We start from the raw sequence: 24234 nt of genomic DNA, 5'->3' as shown, positions 1-24234 counted from the left end.
TGAAGAATCAGCCCAGTGTTTTAAACAATTTAAGAGGTATAGTTGATGATTAAGATATGTTGTCATTCATATTTATGGTTTCCTTAATACTGAATACTTGGGCAGGAAAGTAACCACTGATTATTTCATTTTTCAAGTGGGAAACCTGGCCTTCTTTATTACTTGGTTTCCAGGAATGGTGAAAACTGAGGACTATTTGTGATTTTCCAAAGAATATCTATATTATCTCAGAATTAATAACTTCCTAGTTTTTCTATCTACTTCACTGATGCTAAGCTAAGAAAGTGACTTACTATCCAATTGTCCACCCACACAATAATTGTGTGGTCTAATAATTCAAGGCCATATTTTCCCAATTTAATGATAAGTATGTCTTAAATTCTTGTTTCTAGTAAGGCTAGTCCATAGCAAATAAAACCCATTGTCATCTGAGTCTAGTCGTGGCATGTCTTTTTTATAGGTGGTTCCACATAAGTGAGTTTTTCAGGTAACCAAAACTTATAATTCAGATGCCCAAATGGTTTTCATTTTAATTACATGGATTAGAAATTATTTAAAATAATGACTCCCTTTTTTTGCTTTCTTAAGCATAGTATATCAAACATAAGATTACCTTTTATTGATAAGTTATTAATGTACAATTTAATTAAATAAGCTTTTATTTAGTACTGTACCACATACTAAATGCTGGGGACCCAAACCTAAAGATTTGAATTCCTCCTGCTATGCAGTGCTTTTATTATTGTGGGAGTGACTCTGGGAGATATTGAGCTATATAGGACTGTTTGTCTCTGCACTAATATCTCTTAACTGCTCTGCCCTTTTAGATTTTTAGATACACTTTTTTGGAATTTTTCCAGCTTCTCCTCCTCTGTTGTGCTGTGTCAACCACCAAGTTGTGCCAGCTGAGAATTGTGGTCTCAGGTCTCCATCCAGATCTTTGGTTGTGTGGCCACATGGATTCAGGCAGCTGAACACGAGCATGGAGGCACAGGCTTTCCCTCTAAGGGTCTCAGGAAGACCACCAAACATCAGAGGAAACCGAGGCTGAGGTCTACATGCAACAGTCTTTGAAGAGCACGAGAACACACTGAGACCAGCAGAAAGGTATATAAAGTTTGTTAAGTTGAGAAACTCAGATAATTTGTCCGGCTGTGCCTAGCTCCTCTGGATTTAAGGGACCTTCTTTTTCATGGAAAGGAGTTTTTCTGGAGATCAGCCTCTGAAGGTGGAGCCAAGGCCATGATCACAGGTCTCCTGTGTGAGAAGTCATTTCCTGATGCTCCCGGCATTCTTCCAGAAACCCCTCTTTCCACTTTCTAATGCTGCCATAATTACCTATATGTAACAAAATATTTTCTGCCTGTTCTTGCTAGAAAAATGTGTGAAGAGAGGGTAGAAAGGTTCTAACCCTTGGTCTATGATGTAGGCCGTTCTCGCATTGCTATAAAGAAATACCTGAGACTGGGTAATTTATAAAGAAAAGAGGCTTAATTGGCCATGATTCTGCAGGCTGTACAGGAAGCATGGTGCTGGCATCTACTCAGCTTTGGGAGGCCTCAAGGAGCTTTCACTCATGGCAGAGGGTAAAGCGGAAGCTTGCCTGTCACATGGTGAAAGCAGGAGCAAGAAAGAGAGGAGGGAGCTGCCACATATGTTTAAACAACCAGCTCTTGTGCGAACTCACTATCATGAGGACAGCATCAAGCCATGAGGGATCCACCCCCACGACCCAAACACCTCCCACTAGGCCCCAACTCCAATATTGGGGATTACATTTCCACATGGGATTTGGAGGGGATAAATGTCCAAACTATATCTGTCCATTTGTAAACTACATGAAATTTAGTCTATTGACTTTATAGTGTCTCTTTGTCTTTCTGTATTGCTTGGTTCTTGACTATTTGTGGGGATAGTTGATGTCATAAAACAAATGAGTTATCACAGTCTCTGGAACTGTTATTGAAATGATTTTTGCCAGTATTTTTCTAGGAATATATGTCAAGTTTTTATGCTTTCATTTTAAAGACATTTTCTTTGTTTTCTAAAGATAAATATTACTTAACACTATCAGCAACTTCATTTTCCACTTCACTTCTTTAGGAGTTTTAAAAAAACACTGATTAGTGGCACTAAAATAGTTACATTAAATGCTCTGAAATGTAGCTCACCAGAGAATGTAGATGAATAATATTTTTCTTAGTAAAATATGCTGTTTAAACTCCTCTTCCTCTCTCATTTTTCTTAATCCTTCTCTTTCCATTTCCTCTCTATTAGTACTTGGACTCATTAGACTCAGCTACCTCCTTCCCTTCTGTTCTTTATCTGGTATTTAGTTAACACTATATTCTAGGTGCTCACTGTAGGAACTTATACTCTAGAAGGGAGGGCAATGTACAGAAATTCCATAATAAAACAGAATATGTGCTTAAATGCTATAAGAGTTATAAAATGTATTAGGAGAGATTCTTCATTAAGGAGAGATGATTCTGGATGGAGTGATCATAATGGTGATTAATTAGCAGAGAACAAGTTTTTAGAAATGTACACTCTATGTAAATTTGTTTAAGTTTTTCTAGATTCTGGATATTAGTCCTTTGTCAGATGGATAGATTGCAAAAATTTTCTCCCATTCTGTAGGTTGCCTGTTCATTCTGATGACAGTTTCTTTTGCTGTGCAGAAGCTCTTTAGTTTAATTAGATCCCATTTGTCAATTTTGGCTTTTGTTGCCATTGCTTTTGGTGTGTTAGTCATGAAGTCTTTGCCCATGCCTATGTCCTGAATGGTATTGCCTAAGTTTTCTTCTAGGGTTTTTATGGTTTTCAATTTTACATTTAAGTCTTTAATCCATCTTGAGTTAATTTTTGTATAAGGTGTAAGGAAGGGATGCAGTTTCAGTTTTGTGCATATGGCTACCTAGTTTTCCCCATTAAAAAGGGGGCAAAGGATATGAACAGACACTTCTCAAAAGAAGACATTTATGTGGCCAACAAACATATGAAAGAAAACTCATCATCACTGGCCATTAGAGAAATGAAAATCAAAACCACAATGAGATACCATCTCATGGCAGTTAAAATGGCAATCATTAAAAAGTCAGGAAACAACAGATGCTGGAGAGGATGTGGAGAAATAGGAACACTTTTACACTGTTGGTGGGAATGTAAATTAGTTCAACCATTGTGGAAGACAGTGTGGTGATTCCTCAAGGATCTAGAACCAGAAATACCATTTGACCCCGCAATCCCATTGCTGGGTATATACCCAAAGGATTATAAATCATTCTACTATAAAGACACATGCACACATATGTTTATTGTAGCACTGTTCACAATAGCAAAGACTTGGAACCAACCCAAATGCCCAACAATGATAGACTGGATAAAGAAAATGCAGCACATATACACCATGGAATACTATGCAGCCATAGAAAAGGATGAGTTCATGTCCTTTGCAGGGACATGGATGAAGCTGGAAACTATCATTCTCAGCAAATTATCACAAGAACAGAAAACCAAGCACTGCATGTTTTCACTCATAAGTGGGAGTTGAACAAGGAGAACACATGGACCTAGGGAGGAGAACATCACACGCTGGGACCTGTCGGGGGGTAGGCGGCTAGGGGAGGGATAGCATTAGGAGAAATACCTAATGTAGATGACAGGTTGATGGTTGCAGCAAACCACCATGGCACATGTATACCTATGTAACAAACCTGCATGTTCTGCACATGTATCTCAGAACTTAAAGTATAATAAAAAAAAACACTCTCTAACTTGTGAAAATCTAAATTTTCATGCTTGTAATAAAAAAGAAATGTACACTCCAAGTTTCTAAAAAGTACAGTTGGAAAATATCAGAATGAGAATGGACAAGTTTGGAAAGAAGGCAAAGGCAGAGTCTGGAGGCCTTTGAAGGTTGGACTAAGGACTGGATACCATCAGTACATCCATTCTATGCTTCAAATGAGCCTAATATGGTGTTGCTACCTGGCTATCATTGGGAACCAGGAGCTATTGAGTTTACTAGATTTGATTGGGGAAAGGATAGAATCTGGGTCCAGGCATGGGCAGAGCAACAGATGCTGTCCCTCTTGACCAGCTGGCCCCTGACTGCATGACTCCATGGGCAGAGCAGCCTGTGAAAAAGCAGATCCAGTTCATTGAGGCCGCACCAGTGGTAGAAAGAAGGCAGTTACAGGGTGGGGAGGCCAGTGTGGAGCTTCCTGTGGGCTGACACTTGACCCAGATAAACTCGGAAGTCAGGTGTTATCTTTACACCTGTAGGCTTTGCCCCCATTTCTTTCCTCTATGTTTACTATGAATTTTGCTTCTTTTCTGTCCTTCCTTCTCTCATCTTTTCTCCATTTTTCTTGCTGTTTTGTTTGTGGTATATTATATTGCCCTGTGCTCTTTACTCTTCAGCTGCCCTCTACTTGACATGAAAGCTGTCTCCCTTCCCTGTCACCTCTTCCCTTTGGTCAGCTCTATCCTGGATACTTTTCTCTCTTTCTTCTCTTCTGGCCCCTGGAGTGGGGAAGTATTCTTCACTATTAGGTGGATGTATCCACGCAGTTCTACGGACTCATTCTGAGCTGCTTTCCTATCTCCCCTAATCTTACTCAAAAGTTGCTGTCGATGGTCTCAGTCTCATTCTTGACTTTAGTGGCCACTATTAGGCTTCAGTCCTGGTTAATATCTCTGTCTTACAAATTGTAATATGTTCTTAGGGTGTGTCACTGGTTTGTATAGCTTTCACCAGTTCAAGTGCTCTTGCTGTTCTACATGTACAGTAAATGCAACCAAAGACAACACCAGCTAGATAAACTCTGAAGCAGTGGTAATCTACTGGGTTATTTTGTTCCCCAGGGGACATTTGGTAAAGGCTGGACACACTTTTGGTTGTTACAACTGTGGAGATTGGGGAGGGATGCTGACACCTAACAGGTAGAGGTCAAGGATTTCATGAAAAGTCCTGTAATGCTCAGGACAGTCCCTACCCTGAAAGAATTGTCCAGCTCAAGATGTCAATATTGCGGAGGTTGAGAAACCCGGATCCAAAGGTATTTGTCTTGGAGCTTGCAACTTGGATGAATATGCAAATAATGAGGGCTAATTAAAAACAAATTAAATTGCAATCACTTAGGAAAAACAATGGGAGAATCTTGAGGTGGCAAATAGTAAAATGTGCCTGGTTTAATAACAACAAAAATTATTATTTGTGCTTTATTGAGTACTCATTTTCACTTACAAAAATTATATTCATTAGATCTCCCGCCCTTCCCAATAACCTGTGAGTTTGGTATTGGATATATCTTGCATATAAAGAAACTGAGGCATAGAGAATAAGATGACTCTCATAAGGACCCCAAACAAACATCGATTTTATCCAATGGAAAAAAAAACCCAAAAACCCCACAGGGCTGTTCTCACAGCTTAACTGGAGCTACAATGGCAGAAAATAAGGGCAGGAACCAAAGCTGCTGTCACAAAGAAAGGACTCTCCCAGTTCTCTATTTGGTATTTAAAAATAGGAGAGAAAACGGCATAGCTTGAATCTGAGATAATGCTTGCCGCTTTGTGAATGCTCTTACAGTGCATCGCCTTCGAAACAAATTGGCCCTCGTCTACAAAGGTTTCTTTTTTGTACTCTCGCAAACTCATTTTTAATGGCTTGTGCGGCATCAGTTGTGCCCCTGAGCTGTAATGAAGCGCTCTGCAAGTCACCACAAGCGAGTCAGAAATGAATCTCACAGAGAGGAAAACGCTGGAACGTTAATAGGTTTTAATCCAAGGTAAGCAAACCTATTGAGCCACCAGCATATGCTTTATAAAAATCTAAATGTCATGAAATTTTCAGCAGTCTTCCCTTGCCTGCAAATCAGTTTTGGTCCACAGACAGCCAAGTAGGGATCAGAAGGGAAAATTCTCAAATGCGCATAACTGCCCAGGAGCACACCTTGAAGAGTTTACAAGCACCATCCAGGCAAAACAAAGAAATAATTGATAGAGCACAGGAAAAACTGGCAGCTGTGTCAGGCAGGCATCTGAACAGCCTGTGAGTGTGGCAGACATCTTGCAATATATTTGATCCTATCTTCAATATCTTGGGTGGAGAAGGGTGTTGAAATCTGATGGTCTCTGTTACACGGGGTTTCCCCTTAGGTTTTTATTTAAGTGGAAAAGCAGTGTTTGTATATTCTAATTTATTACATGGATCCTAGCCAATTTATGGAGTGAGATTTAATTGCTCAACACCGAATTTTAAAGTTCATTTTCTGCAGTACCTTGGCAGCTTTTGATAGATGTTTGTTCAGAAAATAACAATCTGTGAATATTAAAGTAAAATAAATTGGTTTTTAAACTGTTGAGCCTTTCTGCTTATGTGGGAACTTGAAGGTGTACTTTGAATTTTCCTCCTCTGCCAGGTGGATGACAATGAAATACAGAGATAGACTCAGGGCCACACCTTCAGGGTCTCAGGACCAAGGGTCCCCCTTTCAAGGGTCCTTGCGGCCTGCAAGTCCTCCTTTCAAGCGTCTTGTTAGATGTGTTAATTGCTGCGTTAAATACAAGGATGTCCCTGATACTTGAGATAGGATCTCCTCTCTCTTATGGAATGCAAAATGTGTCCTCAATTATAATGCAACAAATTCAATTAAGCAAAGTTATAGAAATGTTGAAGCCCTGAAAATGAACGTTTAAAATTTAGCTGTATTTCCAAGTTTGCATTAAGACATCTTTGCAAAGCTTACTACTTTATGCAAGCCATGATTCCAAGGATCTTATGACTTTGATATTCATAAAACCTTATGAAGTAGGTACTGTTATCACATCTGTTTTAAAGGAGGAAATAGAGGCAAAGAGAGTTTAAGTAATTGGTCCAGAGTCACACAGCTTGTAGGGGCATGAGTACTATTTGAATCCAGGCAGTCTGTCTCTGGAGTCTCTGTGTGTTCCTAACCACTCTGCCATAAAACTTCTCAGAGCAAGTAGCATAAATATACCCACTTAATACTGTGTTGCAGAAACTGTAGACCTCTTCTGTTGAACTTTTCTTATTCTCTCAGCCTATGAATAACTTGCAACTCTTCACAGTCCAATGGATAAGTGCACTCTATGATTCCCTATAGATACCTCCTGTCCAGATTGAGCCTCCTCTATATAATGAGAACGTTGGTCCTGCTAGTATTTTATAAAAATTGAAGCTACAGATGAGTCTTAGGTCACTTCCAGAAGTTCTCCTATCCCGGGACGTGGTGGAAGAGTCAGGATAAAGAATAAAACAACATTGAATGTGTCTTTCCTAAAACCTACCAGATTATAAATTTGGGACAGTCACCAGTAGTCTCAGTGACAGATCCCCATCTTGTGGCTTTGGAAAGCAGAAGAAATGGGAGGAGAAAGATATTCAGAAGGCTTAGGGTAATGCTTCTGCTTTAGTGTGCTTTTGAATCTCCCAGATACCTTATTAAAATGCAGATTTTTTTTTGTAGGTCTGGGTTGGGGCCAGAAATTCTAAATTTCTAACAAACTCCTAGGTATTGCTGATGCTACTGGTCCGTAGACCATATCTGGAGGACAAGGATCTAGAATAGATGAGCAGCATCACCGTCACCTGGAAGCTTATTAGAAATGCAGATTCCTGGGTTTTACTCCAGGTCTACTGAATCAGAATCTACATTTCCAAGTGGTTTATATGCACTTTAATTGTTTGAGAAACATGAGTCTAGAGTAGTCCTCAAACCATGAAGATGCACATAAATAATTAGACACACTTGTAGATGAATTGGCTATGGTGGGAGAGAAGACAGAGAGAATATAAAGTTCCTGTTAAAAGCTTCATTCAAGACTTTCAAATGCCTCTTTTCTTTGTGATCACTTGAATAGCTGGAAGAGTCCCGGAAATACCTCATTCAAAGCTTATTTGCAAAAGTCTGGAGAATCTTTTCATTTTAGAGGTGTTATTCAACTCAAATTGTTTCTCCTTTAGGAGTCTGTAACTCAACCACTTGAATATTTTAAAATTTAGAAGAAGGACAGGTCTTTCCCACCAACATCTCTGTCTCTGAATGGCATAGTCCTAAGTTTGAGTTGCCAGCAGAATGCACTGTGGCACTGTCAGCCCAGACTAGGGATGATTATAGATACCTTACCCCACGGGAGAAGCCACTGGGACTTGCACCCAACCCTGACCCTTCCTGCATCAGTGCCCAGGCCCCTTTGATTGGAGGGGGTGCAGTGGAATGTGGTGGAAGTGGTTGTGGGGCAGGTTTGCGGTTGTCTGGGGCACCAGGAGACAGGGAACAGTAAGGACTGAGAACCATCCTTGCAGGGTGGAGAGGTAGCAGGAGACAGGGCCACACCAAGGCTTCAAGCCCACCAACCATGCTCCACTGTCCTGTTGAATTTCACTTACAAAACACAAATTCAAAGATGAAATCAGGGTATTAAACCCCTAGGGCAGGGCTCTTCTGAGCACAGGGCCCTGTGCAACTGCAGTGGTCATGCTCATGAAGCGAGCCGTGACTCTGGACATTGCCTGCTATCTTTGTGTTTTGAGAATTTATTCACACTTGCTTTTGCTTGGTCTGTATGACAAACTAAATAATGTTTATGCTAATCAGATAGTCTAATGCAGGGATCTTCCAACCCTGGGCCTGGACTAGCAGCATAAGCATCCCTGGAAAACTTATTAGAAATGCAGATTTGGGGGCATTTCAAAGCATGGAAACAATCTCTAGGGAATGGGGTCTAATAGCCTGTGGCTTTGACAAACCCTCCTGATGATGCTGAAGCATGCCAAAGTTTGAGAGTTTGTTTTTTGTTTTTGCCCTTATAAAAACACAAATTATTTCTGCAGAATTCCCAACAATATTTGGAGGTGGCAGTAGCATCAATTTATGGGCCACAAAGGTATTCCCTACTCTTGCTAGTTTTCTTCCAGTGGGAAAAAAATTTGTTGCCGCACCCGCTGCATGGGCCACTTGAGTTGAAGTGTTCCTAACAGCTGCCTGGAGATGGTGGGAGGGCTTACATATTAAAGGAAATTCAGGTATGGGTTAGAGAGACAGAGAACCCTTAGCATGGTGGCTTTGTGTTGGGCTCCAGAGACACCCAACACAAAGAAATCCTAGTTCTCTTTCTAACCAGTGGAGAGACCTTAAGGGAATTATTTACTTTTTTCTGATCCCACTGGGAACAGTATCTTCAGCCATAAAATGGAAATAATGATGGTGATATCTACTTCATGGGGTTCTTGTGAGGTTTGACTGAGCTCATGCGTGAAAGTCTTTATCATACTGCCTGGCACAACAAATGGAAACTGTTGTTCAGGGCATACAATTATTGTGCACTGATCTGATCATATGATGCAGTTATGTATCTATGAATTTTATTGATAATAATGATTATTTGATATAAATTGAAGCATGTTATTTCCATAAAGGTCACTGGAATATATATGTCTTTGTGTATATATGTGTGTGTGTGTGTGTGTGTATATATATATATATATATACACACACACACACAAATGTGAATCATAACAATTCTGTTATGGGATTTTTTTCTTTTCTTTTTTTGTATCTTTAATTGATATATCATAGTTGTAGATATTTTGGAATATATATATAATATTTCAATGCATGTATACAATGTGCCATGATCAAATCAGGGTAATTGAGATATCCATCACCTCAAACATTGATCTTTGTGTTGAGAACATTACAAATTTTTCTCTTCTAGCTATTTTGAAACATACAATAAATTATTGTTAACCATAATTTTCCTACTGTACTGTCAAATATAAGAACTTACTCCTTCTATCAAACTGTTTTGTATACATTAATCAACTTCTCCTCATCATTCCTCCCCCTTCTCTTCCCAGCCTCTGGAATCGATCATTCTACTCTCAACCTCCATGAGATGCACTTTTTTTAGCTCCCACATATGAGTGCGAACAGCGATTTTGTCTTTCTCTGCCTGGCTTATTTTACTTCTTTTTTTTTTTCTTAGAGGGCTTCCATAGATTCTACCTGGCTTGCTGGAGGCTTAAACTTTCTTCTTTCCAGGACTGGAAACTCAGTTGTTCCCAGAATTAGCTTTGCTTCTGTGCTAAGCATAAATCGTTGGAATTTCATAAGCTTTCTTTCTCTTAGCACTCATACACTTTGTAAATCAATGATTTGCAAAGTAAAAAGGACTCCCTTCAGTAAATATTTGCAAGGCAGGTCTATCTTCCCCTGCTTTCCGAACAGAGGCAAAGACTCCCTCTAATCCTGGCATTGAGAAGGATGGTAGAATATCGATTTGCTGCCTGCTACTTGCTCCATCATCACATCAGTTATAGGGAGAGTGGAATTATTCCTCCTCGGATATGTGGGCCTTTCTTTGTGTTTGGGTCTAAAAACCAACTCCAGGCTAATTGTATTCTTCTTATTGAATAATAAATGAAGATCAAGGTCTGTTCGTTTCTGAATACAGCAAGTCAACTGGACTGTGAGTTGAATATCAAGGCCAAGAGGCTTTTTCTGCAAACACACACTGCTTTTTGATTAGTTAAAAACCAACCAAATAAAAGCAACAAAAAAATAACCTGAACCCCAAATGATTCAACAGGAAAAGAATACTCTCTTTAGGGACTGTGGATCCCAGGTGGCATGCATCTGGATGCTTTTAGCATTGCGGGACTTTAATGCTAAGGGCTGAAAACATTTATACCCAGCTCTTCCTGGTATTGATTTCTCTCACACTGATTTAGTGTGGGGCCTCTTGGCATCTCTCTACTGCTTCTAGCAGCTGACTTTGGGCCCCAAAGGGCTTTATTTAATGAAAACTTGGGGCTTATACTGTGAGAAAGATGCCCCAGGAATTAAAGTTGTAGACATCCCAATGGAGAAAACATCAAGACAAGAGTCATGTGCTGTGCAGTGGATGAGATGATGATAGGAAGCCTCCACCAAAGTATGTTTTAAAGAGAAGAGGGAGCAGCAACCTTCAAATGACTGTTGAGAGTTAAAAGAAGCTCTTATTACTGAAAGATAAAGTGCTTACATGAAATATGTGCAGAAGTTGCACTGGGAGAGGGATCAGAAGAGGAGGGGAGTCACATATTAGAATCTTGGAGAAGACTGGCTACATATTAGAGCCACTTACAGACAACCATGGCCATTGGGGAGAGTTAAAACAGGGTACGCTTTAAAAATAAACCTTTTATTTTAGAACAGTTTTAGATTTACAGAAAAATAGTGAAGATAGTATATAGACTTCCCATACACCCCACAGCCAATTTCCCTTATTGATAACATCATAATGACTATTTGTTACAATTAATAGACCATGTGTATTTGTTACAATTAGTAAATCAGTATTGACAAATTATTATGAACTAAAGTTCATATGTTATTCAAATTTCCTTCATTTTTATCTAATGTTCTTTTTCCGTTCCAGGATTTGATTCATATTCCATTTAGTTCTCTTATCTCCTTAGTATCCTCCAGGCTGTGACAGTTTCCCAAACCCTCCTTGTTTTTGATGACCTTCACAACTTTGAGAAGTATTGGTCAGGCATTTAGTCAAATTTCTCTCACATGGTGACACAGGATTTGTCTCACACTTTTCTCATTAGTAGACTGGAGTTATGTGTTTTTCTGAAGAAGACCATATAGGTAAAGCGCCATTTCCATCACGTCATATCAAGGATCCATATTATCCACATGACTTATAACTGTTGATGGAACAGGAACATTTTTAATGGGAGACTGAATTGCAACAGACATTGAGTGTTGGGGATTAAGAACATTTTACTCCTCAAATGTGGTGTATTTCAGTTAGTGTTGCTTCTCACAAAATAAGAAATGGTCAAAACAAACAAAACAAACAAACAAGCAAAAAGCAAGTGAAGCAGTGGTAAAACCTATTTGACTGCAGTTCCAGTTGCAAACTGAAAGGCTTCCAGTTTTTCAAACTGGTTTTCACTGAGACTTTTGTTTTTTTTTTACCAAAAAACACCCATGTGTGCAAGCAAATCTTGAAACTGTAAGTCTGTAACTGAGAAACTCCACCCATTCAGAAACAAGTCGTTAAATAAGAGAGGTTTAGGAGTTTTTCAAATGAATTGTTATGGTTCCATGGTTCATATCTTCAGGAACTAGCTGGACAGTGCTCTGACTCTCCTTGGCTCACCTATCCAACAGGGTATTGATTTTTACAGAAATTTTGTAAAATATCAAGACAAAATTAGGATAATCATAAGTTTTTGTGCTTTCATTATATGAGTCCTTCATCTTGTCTGTGTCAAAGACTTTGTGCAGGTAGTAAAGGCATTACGCTTTCAAGCGCTGATGCCTCAAACACTATGGCTGTGGTTACTTTAGCAAGAGTAGACGACGTTTATCACATATGGGGCTCCAAAGCCACCCACCTGAGTAACTGGAGTGGAGATAAGCATGATGGACTAAAAGGCATTCCTGATGACGGCAGTGGACAGTTTTCCAGGTCGTTAAAGGTGCCAGGTAGGCATCTTCTGTTTGGAATGTTTGGAGGAAAGAATCTCAGTGAAAGTGTATTTTTTGGCTAGGGCTGCCATAACAAAGTACCACAGACTGGGGGCGCTTAAACAACAGCAATTTATTTCCTCACAGACCTGGAGGCTAGAAGTCTGAGATCAAGGCGTTGGCAGGGTTGATTTCATCTGAGGCCCCTCTCTTTGGCTTGTAGATGGCCATCTTCAATGTGCCCTCACATTTCTTTCCTCTGTGTGTGTCTGTGTCCTAATCACCTGTTCTCATGGGGACACCAGTTATATTCAACTAGGACCCACACTAATGACCTCTTGTAACCTTAATTATGTTGTTCTCATTGTTTTTGTTGTTTTTTTTAGGTTTAATATTTATTATTCAACAAATATTTATTGAGTACTATGTTTACCTTATGGGCTTTAATTTTTTTTAAATTTTAATTGTTGTGGGTACATAGTAGGTGTATGTATTTTGGGGGTATGTGGTATGTGAGATATTTTGATATCTCATGCAAAGTGGAATAATAACATCAGGGAAAATGGGGTATCTATCACCTCAAGCATCCGCCCTTTCTTTGTGTTGCAAATGGCACAATTATATACTCTTTTAGTTATTTTTAAATGTACCATAAATTATTGTTGACTGTAGTCACTCTGTTGTGCTATCAAATACTAGACCTCATTCATTTTAACTATTAACCATTTTTTTGTACCCATTTAGCATCTCCACTTTCCTCCCCAGCCCCCCACCCCCGACTACCCTTCCCAGCCTGTGGTAACCATCCTTCTACTCTCTATCCCCATGAGTTCAATTGTTTTGATTTTTGCTCCCATAAAGAAGTGAGAATATGTGAAGTTTGTCTTTCTGTGCCGGGCTTATTTAACTTAACGTAATGACCTCCAGTTCCATCCATGTTGCTGCAAATGACAGGATCTCATGTTTTTATGGATGAATAGTATCCCTTTGTATATATGTACCACATTTTCTTTATCCATTCATCTGCTGATGGACACTTAGGTTGCTTCCAAACCTTGGCTATTGTGAATAGTGTTGCAATGAACATGGGAGTGCAGATCTCTCTTTGATATATTAATTACATTTTTAAAGACACTGTCTCCAAATACAGTCACATTCTGAGATAGTGGAGATTAGGGCTGCCACACACAAATTTGGGGGGACACAATTCAGTCCATAACAGGAAGGGTAAAGGATTCAGTAAAATAGATGTTTCCTTCTCTCCAGACCTGGGTTTCCAGGAGTTTCTGATGACTGACATTTGATGCTGACTTTTTGCTGGGCTATTTGAGGGGAATTTAACAATGGAGAAAAATGTGAGAGGGAGCACTTCATGTGGGGAGAGCCATGCTGTGTAATATGGCTTTGTCAGGAGCCCATTTCCGGACGTTACCTGTGGTGTTTGCACAGCTGTTCTGTCATTGTACTCCTTGGCAGCCTGAAGGCTGATTTCCTGGTGAATTTTCACCTAATTTCCTTTGCCTCTGCCTTATAAGTGATAGTTCATGTCTGAACTTTAAAAACGGCATCAGCCAGAATGGCTGATTGATTAATTTACAATGAGAAATGTAATCATTGAGTGGACTGGGTACTCCAGTTTCTTGTCCAGCATGTGCTTTCCCTGCAGGCAAATGTAAGTGGGAAGCCAAATTATCATCAGAAGGTGGCTTGGTGAGCAAGGAATCAGGCCCGGGGAATTAGGGATGAGATTCGGCGTTCCTGTGCTTTTTATTCTTTGGGCCAAGCAGCGCTGAGCAGCCTAGACTGGCAGCACGTGCTGGCTGCCTCTGCCTCTGCTACTCTCCCTGACTTGCCATTGCCTCCTCTGGCACTCAGCAGGCAGGACTCAGCTCAACCATCTCCGCCTCGGAAAAGCCTTTCTTCATTTCCCCAAACAGAGGAAGTCTCTTTTCTTCCTTACCCCTGTGGTGCTTTATGCTAAGTATGTATTTGGCATCCTGTGTTTTGGTTATTTACTCAACTGTCTTCTCCACTGAACTCAGAGAAACTTAAGTGAAGGGACTTAATTGTGTTTACTGTATTCAGTGCAAGTTACTGTATTCAGTGCAAGTTACTGTATTCAGTGCAAGTGGTCAGTGTTCAATAACTGCTAACTGCTTAATAGAAGTTATCATTATGGAGTAATTCACATTACGGTGGGGGTTTATATATATATTTGTTTTTGTTTTTGCTTTATGTTTTAAAATAGTTTCCAGTAAGTTGCTCATGAGACATGATCTTACATTGCACTAATAGCTATGAGGTGAGATAGGCAGGTAGGCAGCAGTATCAGATGACAACATACTTAGAGGTTAAGTGATTTGTCAATCAGTTAAAGGCACTTTCCACCAAACCTGCTTGTCTTGGGAACTGAATCTTCTCTCCCGTGAGTTCTCCCTGTTCTTGCCCTGTGGACTGATACTTATGGCTTAAGCCTTTCTCCCACATCCTTAGTTTTCCTCTTTACCCCTCCTTAGGAGCCTGGAGCTCTCTGAGTGCTTGGTGTTCTCTCTTTAAAAGGGCCTTCTCTTACTGGGGAGGATTATGCACTTGAAAATCGTGCTCTCGCCTCTTTTGAGCACCCATTTTCTCCTCATACATTTCTCTTCTAATTTCCAGGTCAAACTCTCATTCCCTCAGACGTTTAGTCTTGTGAAGAAAGCAATGTGATTAAATTTAATTTACACTAAGATGTTAATAACATCCTCAGGGTATTTGCATATTAAGATTTTAGGAGTGAATTCCTTATAGCAATGTTCTGAAAGCTGGCTACATGTTACCATGTTGGCATTTCTCTCTCCCTCTCTCTCTGTCTCCCCACACACACACACATACAAACATACAAGCGCATGCACACACACATACACACACATTTAATTGTGTTTACTCGGTATATGGTAAAATTTCCTGGGCCTTTAGAAACTTTTTTTTTATGTTTTTAAAATAAATTTCTATACCTTGCAGTCCAGATGCTACCATGAATTTCTTCAGACCATCAGCAACTAGTCATTATAACCTTTGGGGAGATACAGCGCTTCACCAGTGAGTCATTAGCTTTTGGGCCTAGAGAACAAATCTGAAGGACCTTTTCATATCTTATAATTAAATACATTCTGCAGCTTGCAGATAAACATGCTGATCTGACAGCGAGTTAAGGAGGTTTATCAGCATTTGTGCACCTGCAGCGTTACACTAAAAGACATGACTTCATTAAAACTCACCGTGCTTGTGAGAACAATGAGGACTGGTGGTAGGTGTTAAAAAGAAAGACACTACTAGATGGCGGCTTTAAGCTCATCTTTGAAGGGATGAACTCATTCTATCCGACATGTCCAGCTGTGCAAACAGCAGCACCAAGTGAGCTGCAGTTAGCTGTACTAATACATAGGATTAGAACAGAGGCTGGGCCACATACAAATGATGTGAATGCTTAATATACTTGAACACTATGAATGCTGCACAGAGGGGGAATAAGAGCCCCAGAAGTGACAGAGGATATTTTGCTAACTGTCATAAAAAAGATAGTATGTTAGGGCCTTCTAGGAACATTTCTCTTGCTGGTGACTTTTGCCTTTTGAGGCCAATGTTTTCTTAGATGAAAAAACAATACAAAACATCGATCTCTCAAAAAACTCCACAGGGAAATAACAAGGGTTGCCACAGTTACCATTGTTCTCTCATAAAATCCCAGAATGAGAAAACCATGGTGTGTGTGTGTGTGTGTGTGTGTGTGCATCTGTGTGTGTATGTAAATGTGTATTTGGGCTTCATCTGCGATAGCATCTCAAGCTACAAAATAGGTGAATAGGTGGTCTAGGTGGGCATTAGCAGTGAGAGACAAAGAGTCTGGGCAACAGGGATTCAGTGATTAGGCTTGAAGGCCCAGTCATGAAGGTATTAGAAAGTGGGTCAAAGGAAGCACAACTCAGGTTCTAGAAACCTTGGCAACTTCTAGGATAGAAGCAACACAGGCCTAGGAGCAACACAGACCTTGATACTGATGCTAATCTCCTCTGAGGAAGTGTTAATGGGAGTGGATTCTTTATATGATTCCTGTCCTTAGTGAGAGCTGTGGGTAGACTGAGTAGAGCTGAACCAAGCTCCTTCATGGGCAGATGAAAAGGAGGTTGCAGTGGGAGGAAAACCAGCAAGTCCTGAACATTTGGAGACCCATCCCTAACCCTCACAGCACTGCTGTAAAAACTGAAGAATGAAGGATTTCATAACATCTTCTTCCTTATTTCCCTAAGATTTGAAAATGCTAGTTATCCTTGAAAGTTTTCTGAGTAGTGCAAAACATATATAGGTTGGTTTCTCTACTAGTATTAGGAGCTGAATATCATAAGTTCCTATGTTCCAGGACCTTAAATGAATGGATCTCTTCGGGAGGTGTCCTGAAACATTATTCTACCACATTTGGCTCATGCAGTCAGAAGAGCCTTTAATATAATATACGTAAGTGATCCCAGGAGACCAGGAGTACTTCTGACAATGTCGTTGCAGTCCATAATTATGCTTTTCCTTATTTTAGTCATGTTTCATGAAACTTATACTATCTCTTTGTCCTTTGCCAGAATGTATGGCAAGAGCTGAAACAATCTGTTTTTTAAGAAAGTTTACTTAGGTAAGATGTGATCATGAGTCAGAGCCAGAGATGAAGTAAAAGACATAACTCCATGTTGTAAATAATCACAGTATTAGTTCACAGAGGTCTTTTTGGAAACATGAGTAAATTATCTTGTGTAACAACATATTTGCATATTTAGCATCTCTAGATAAACTATAAACTCCTTTAAGAATGTTATTTGCTTCTTTTATATCTCCTATCAGTGTAACACAATGCTCAATGTGGTAAATGTTCACATTCAGTTACAACTGGTAAATGTAAATGAGAAACACACATAACTAACACATTATATAAATATGCTCATGAATTTATCTAAATCATATCACACTTAGTCAACTCCTTTGGCAATATATCTAGACCTGCCTATTTCATGCATTGCAAGCAATAGAGGTCAGGAATTATTGGCACGGTGGTCAATAAGTTACTGAAGTTAATCTTCATTTAATGAATCATCAGCAAGGGAGCTACACAGATGACAAGTGTTCAATTTTCAGAAATCTCTTGCCCAATCTGTCTCTCTTCCTTCTGTCTTCCTAATTATTGATTTGATGTATGAGCCCCTCCTCCCAATCCTTCAGCCAGCACCCTTGAGAGTTCAGCCTTTTAAAGATGTTCTCATTAGAGTCAATAATTCACCATGGCATATTATATAGTACCCTGAATATCTATAAAGCCATTCTTTCATGTTGTACATCCTGGGGTGCTCAAATAATTAATTTCTCTAGCTATAAAGAACAATACCTTCTATTGTGAGTGGTAGAATGTACTATACACTGAACCGATTGTATGGACATGGCTTGGAGACAAGCTCTGCTGGAGAGTTTCTCAAGAGGATTTTAATGTTGAAGACAGGTAGTTCTGTTCTTGGGCTGATATGAAATCATAAAATAAAGTGTAAATGTTCTTTGGAATTAATCAATTACCAATTGGCCCAAATACTTTCTTTGGGCATTTTTTTTCTTTCCTCTAATTTTTAAGAGTAACAGAACTCTTAAAAATAGTTTATTTAGTATAATTGAAAACTCTTGCTTGGCATAAAGCATTCCAAAGACATAATACCAAGACCCAGGAGAAAATGCCAGTGTCTGTCTCTCACATTGATTCAGAACTGTTTAGACTTTAAAACAGGTATTTGTATGAATGCTAAAGACTTTTTGTTAATTAATGTTAATGAAGGCCAGTCATATCCCAATTTAGCTACCTAAAGAGGGGAATAACAATATGCACATTAACATTTTAATTACTGCTAAGTAAAATAAAGACTTCAATTTAGTTTGTGGCAAATAAGTAACAATTTAGATACATTTAAAATTACCTTTTAAACTTTTGTAGTATAATTAAGAGTCGGGGGTCTCAGATTCAAATACCAGCTCTGCCAAAAACTAACTAGGTGGCCTTGAGTTAAGTCATTTCAGTTAATCTGGCCTTGGTTTCCTCAGTCCTATAAAATAGATTAGTTCCTTCCAGTTCTAGTACTCTATGTTTCTTTCTATGATCATCACTTAGACCTCCAATGAATAAATCACTCACTCCACTGGAATATAAACATTAAGTAGCCATCTTTTTTTTTTTCCTTGAATAAATCCTGGGCAAAAGGTATTTATGGGAGCAAAGAAATGAGTGAATTATTGCCAAAAAGTGTATGTTCCCTTAGATGGAAGAGTTCCTGGGATGAAATTTTTGTTTTATAGGAGACTGGCTTAGGAAACCCAAGACAGAATGTATATCTATTCATTTCTAGGTCATAGTGTGAAAACTTCCATCAGAAATCTGGGAGCAGTTCTTAAGTCAAAAAACAGACCTGGAATCACAGTATCCATACATAACAGTTGGAGGACAAAAGACATTGCCCCAGAGACCAGGGGCACCAAAATATGCTACACCTAGCTACCTGAGAATGCCTCTGGCTGGCAGCTCCAGCAAAGGCCCTTTTCCCCATCCTTGGCCATCATGAGTGAAAGCAAAGAACTGAAAGACTGAAAAATCTGAGACTGAGCGTTCCTTCCTAGAGAGACTAGTACCATATCAACCAGATTGGATATGTGTTTATTTTTCTTTTCTGCCATTCAGCACGTGGCAAAGACCCAGTTAGTTATAAACAAAATGAAAGAGGTTGTATTTCTAAAATTTTGCACGTCTAAGTTGTAGTATGTATTAAGTTTGTATCCTTGTTATATGTGATTCCCTGCTGTGGCCCAGCAGATAATATAAACACTGTATTTTATAGACCCCAAATTCAATACTGGAATCTTAAGCAAAGAAACAGTCTTTCTCACACATTTTATCATATTTGTCACTAAAAATCCTTTGTCTCCAGGAATATCAATCTGGGTACTGTTCCTAAGAACCCAATTGGTACAACTTTTTGGAGTTAATAAAATTGTGTTCCCACTGGTTTCCATTGCTGTTTTGTGCACAATTCCCCACTGAGTATTTGATGAATTTCTACTCCTTGGGGGCCCCATTTTTTGTGTGAGTATGCTGAGGATCCATGCGTCTTGTCACAGGGAGGAAGATGATTTCCTCTGATAACATTCCCCTGGTACCTGAGGAGCTTATCACAGCCCTTTATTTGTCTGTTTCTGTTATGTTGGCATGCGTCCAGAGCAATGGGAAAGAAAAGGTTGTGCTTTTACAGGGAACATTTTATTCCCTCTTGGGAAAAGTGAACATGACTCAATGTCAGGAAGGGAAATTTTTCATACAGATAAAGAGAATGAACATCCGCCTACCTCTTTTAATAGTTAAAACACATTTACAGTCCTTTTGTATTTTGTTTTCTTGAAGAGCTCAAATTATTTTAGAAAATCTGATTTCTTGAAACCAGACCTGCCCCAGCTTGTTTTGTGTGTGAAGAGGGACTATTTTCATTTCTCAAAAGACCTGTGTGGTGAGGGGGGGCCAAGATGGTGAGGTCAGGTTGGATATGGGTAGGTGGGGGAAGATTTCTGAAATAAAGAACCAAAAGCTGGGTGCAAGCTGAACTTTCTCCCTAATGAGAGAAACCAAGAGGGTAATTAAAATTATTAAAGATAGATCGGGTAAGGCATTTGAACTTATCAATAGGTTTTAACGTATTGGATTGCTATTAAATAGTCACAAAAACTGCATCCTGATTTTGAAGGTGGTGGATATTGGAAGGGACTTGGGCAAATCCAAGCCTCAGTTTACCTTTGTAAATTTATCATTTGTCATTTATTTGAAAATCTCGACTCCTTAATAGAACTGTAAGTCTCCAGAGAGCATAGAGTCTGTGTTTCCTTTTATTAAAAAATGACTTCTTGTTCTTCTTCTCAGAGTACCCAGCTTAGCTCTGAGTATGTGCTCAGTAATGTTGTAGGTGTCTCAATATGTGTCTTTTAAATTGACTGCTGTATTATCTAAAGATAGAGACTCACTGGCTCTAATTCAGCAGTTCCTATGGGCACCAGTGAGACACCTACCCACTGGATTAAGGACAGTATAATATTTTGCTTTAACTTCTCTGTAATGAAAATGTGTGTTTGCTGATGATCAAGACAGAGAAAATTTTTTTGTTCCTTGTTTTCTCCAGACTCTAGTTTTTGTGTTAGTCCAGAATCAAGGATGCCTCTTATTGCAGAGACTACTACTCGACCTCCAATATCTACTTTTTACATCTGCCTTCCTTAGTAATTCAGCTCCCCCCGATTTTTTTCCCCAGGGCTCATGCTAACCTGGAATACATATTATACTCCCCAGCCTCCCTTACAGTTAGATGTGGCTACACGACTCAGTTCTGGCCAATGGAGTGTATGTGGAAGTGCAACTTTTGCATATAGGATACTTTCCTTTATGGAAAGGGGAAAGCCGTTCTTCTCTTCTTTCTTCCACCTGGCTGCCTGGAGTGTGGATGTAGTGGCTGGAGCTCCCAGGTCTATAAAGGACCATGTTCTTCGGTAGGGAAGCTGTGCATACAGAACAAGACAGAAGAAGCTTTACATTTTGATACCGTGGAGCTTCCATATAACCAGCCTCTGGACTGCTCACCTCTTGAATTCCATCTGAGGAAGGAATAAGCAACTGTATTGTTTAATTAAGTTTTCTTTTGGCTTTTAATTGTAGTGAGAATCTAATTTGAACTAATATGGTCCCCTGAGCCAATAATCTGTATTCTGTTATCAACTGCAATTCTGTTGTTTAAAACTTTTTTATAAAACAGATAAGTTCCTGAACTTTTTTTTGTAAGTTTGAAGATATTTTAAATATAATAATAAGGGTTACACTTTAAAGAAACCATATAGCAAATTCTTTTATAAAGGATTTACATTTTTTTATTACAAAAATGTTTTAAGTGCCAAATCCTGGAATGGGGACAAAAAAAGACATTAGTGGAAGTATTGATGAGACCTAAATAAAGTCTGTAGTCTGGTTAACAGTGTTGTACTAATGTTCTTTTCTAGTTTTGATAATTGTACAATGGTTATGTAAGATGGTAATGTTAGAATAAGCTATCAGGTGGGTTCAAAAGTAATTGCAATTTTTGCCATTGAAAGTGATGGGAAAAAATGCAGTTACTTTTGTGCCAAACCCAATAGTCACAGGGTATGTGGAAATTCAACTCAGTACTTCTTTTAAAATTATGGTAAAATATTCATAATACAATTTACCATGTAAACAAATTTAAATGTACATTTCAGTGGCATTAGTACATTCGCATTGTTCTGTAACCATTACCACTATCCATTCCTAGAACTTTTTCATCTTCCTAAACCGAAACTCTGTGTCCATCAAACACTAAATCACCATTTTAACCCTTCCCCCAGTCTTTGGCAACCACCACTCAATTTCTGTATCTATAAATTTGACTACTCTAGGTGCCTCATAGAAGTGGAATTATACACTATTTGTCCTTTTGTTACTAGCTTATTTCACGTAGCGTAATGTCTGTAAGATTCATCCATGTTGTAGCCTGTGTTGGAATTTTCTTTTTTCTTTCTTCCTTTTTTGTTTTTTTGAGACAGAGTCTTGCTCTGTCACCCAGGCTGGAGTGCAGTGGTGCGATCTCAGCTCACTGCAAGCTCCGCCTCCCAGATTCACGCCATTCTCCTGCCTCAGCCTCCGGAGTAGCTGGGACTGCAGGTGCCCGCCACCACACCCATCTAATTTTATGTATTTTTAGTAGAGATGTGGGTTCATCCGGTTAGCCAGGATGGTCTCAATCTCCTGACCTCGAGATCTGCCCACCTCGGCCTCCCAAAGTGCTGGGATTACAGGCATGAGCCACCAAGCCCGACCTGTGTTGGAATTTTCTATTTAAGACTGAATCATACTGTTGTATGTATATACTATATTTTGTTTGTTCATTCATCTGTTGATACGAATTTTGAGGGACAAAAACATTTGGTTGATAGTAGCTTCCAAAAGATATTCACATCCTAGTCCCCAGAACCTATGAATGTTTCCTTATGATGGCAAAGAAGGATTCTGTAGGTCTTGAGATGGGGAGATTATCCTGGATTATCTGGGTGGGGCCTAAATGCGTTCACACAAATCCTCAGAAAAGGGAGGCAGAAGGAGATTTCAGCAGAAAAGAAGGCAATGTCAGCAGGGAGACAGAGAGTAGAGTGACAGTGATGCAGACCGAAACCAAGAAATGCCCAGAGCCATCAGAAGTTGGAAGAGACAGGAGTGGATTCTCTCTTAGAGCAGGCTAAGGGAGTGTAGCACCTTGATTTTGGCCCAGAGATACTGATTTCAGACTTCTGGCCTTTAGAACTGTGAGGGAATACATTTCAGTTGTTTTAAGCCGCCAAGTTTGTGATGATTTGTTACAGAAGCCACAGGAAATTAATACATCATATAAAAATTAGCTGATGATTTATTAACAGGATGCCAAATGTTCAGCTGGTGAGATATAATTTGTATAGACAAGTTATGGAAATGACCTAATTTTTCTTTATCTGTCTCATTTGGCATCATGTTATATGACTCAGAATTTCTGCATTTGTTATAATATTCTTAAAAATGTTTTTTTCCTGACTGGTAAAATAACAATACATGTTAGTTGCAGAAAAATTAGAAAATACAGAAAAGTGGGCTAAGCACGGTGGCTCACTCCTGTAATCCCAGCATTTTGGGAAGCTGAGGTGGGCAGATTGCTTGAGCTCAGGAGTTTGCGACCAGCTTGGGAGACATGGCAAAACCCCATCTCTCCAAAAAATGCAAAAATTAGCCAGATGTGGTGGCATGCGCCTGTAGTCTCAGCTACCCAGGAGGCTGAGGGATGATTGCTTGAGCCTGGAGGGTAGAGGTGGCAGTGAGCTGTGATCTCGCCGCTGCACTCCAGCCTGGGCAACAGAGCGAGACCCTGTCTCAAAAACCAAACAAACAAACAGAAAAATATGGAAAAGCATAAAGAATTAAATATAATCTTATCCGCAATCCCAACATTCTGTTTTGATGACATTTAGATATATTTCCTTCAAGTCCTCTCTTTAGATTTACAAACTGCATTTATAATAACATCTCACATTTATTTCACATAGAATCAGTTTGTGTATGATATGCATTTATTAATGAAATAATATTTTATATAAAACTATTGTCCATAAACTAATCTGGATGTAGTAAACTGGATTGGCTGAACTATTGTGTTAGTTAGTGCTAAACTAACACGATAGAGAAAAAGGTTTAATAATCTCTCTTTTAAAATATGCATTTGTTTTATATCTATTTGTGACAGAGTTTTGATCTCATTGTATATAATTACATATTATATACATTTTCTTCTTCTTTTTTTACATAACAAAATTGTTTCCCCAAATTATTAATAATTTATCCTATATGTGATTTTAAATGTCCATATAATACTCCATAGAATATAATGTATATTTCTATACCTATAAAATATGGAAATAGCCATTTCTCACATTTATAATTTTTATTTATATCATTTATCATTTTTATTATTTTCTGAGACATAATAGATGTACACATTTGTGGGGTACATGTGATAATTTAATACATTCATATATTTGTAAAGATCAAATTAGTGTAATTGGGATCTTTGTCTTTTCTTTATGCTGGAAACATTCAAATTATTCTCTTCTA

The 24234-nt window shown here is 38.9% G+C and overlaps 1 long non-coding RNA gene across 1 annotated transcript in view; it reads left to right on the top strand.

The window, feature by feature from the left end:
- The window catches only part of LOC126949920 (uncharacterized), a 118157-nt gene extending 94299 nt beyond the window's left edge, over nt 1-23858 (top strand). Inside the window, exon 6 of the long non-coding RNA XR_007723994.1 lies at nt 828-23858. This is a non-coding gene — a long non-coding RNA (uncharacterized LOC126949920). The remainder of the gene's footprint in view (nt 1-827) is intronic.
- Nucleotides 23859-24234: the final 376 nt, after the last annotated feature.

Source organism: Macaca thibetana, chromosome 3, assembly GCF_024542745.1.
Source record: "Macaca thibetana thibetana isolate TM-01 chromosome 3, ASM2454274v1, whole genome shotgun sequence".
NCBI classification, from domain to species: Eukaryota; Metazoa; Chordata; class Mammalia; order Primates; family Cercopithecidae; genus Macaca; species Macaca thibetana.
Note: the sequence above shows the minus strand (reverse complement) of the source record. Positions and strands in the feature narration are given on the sequence as shown.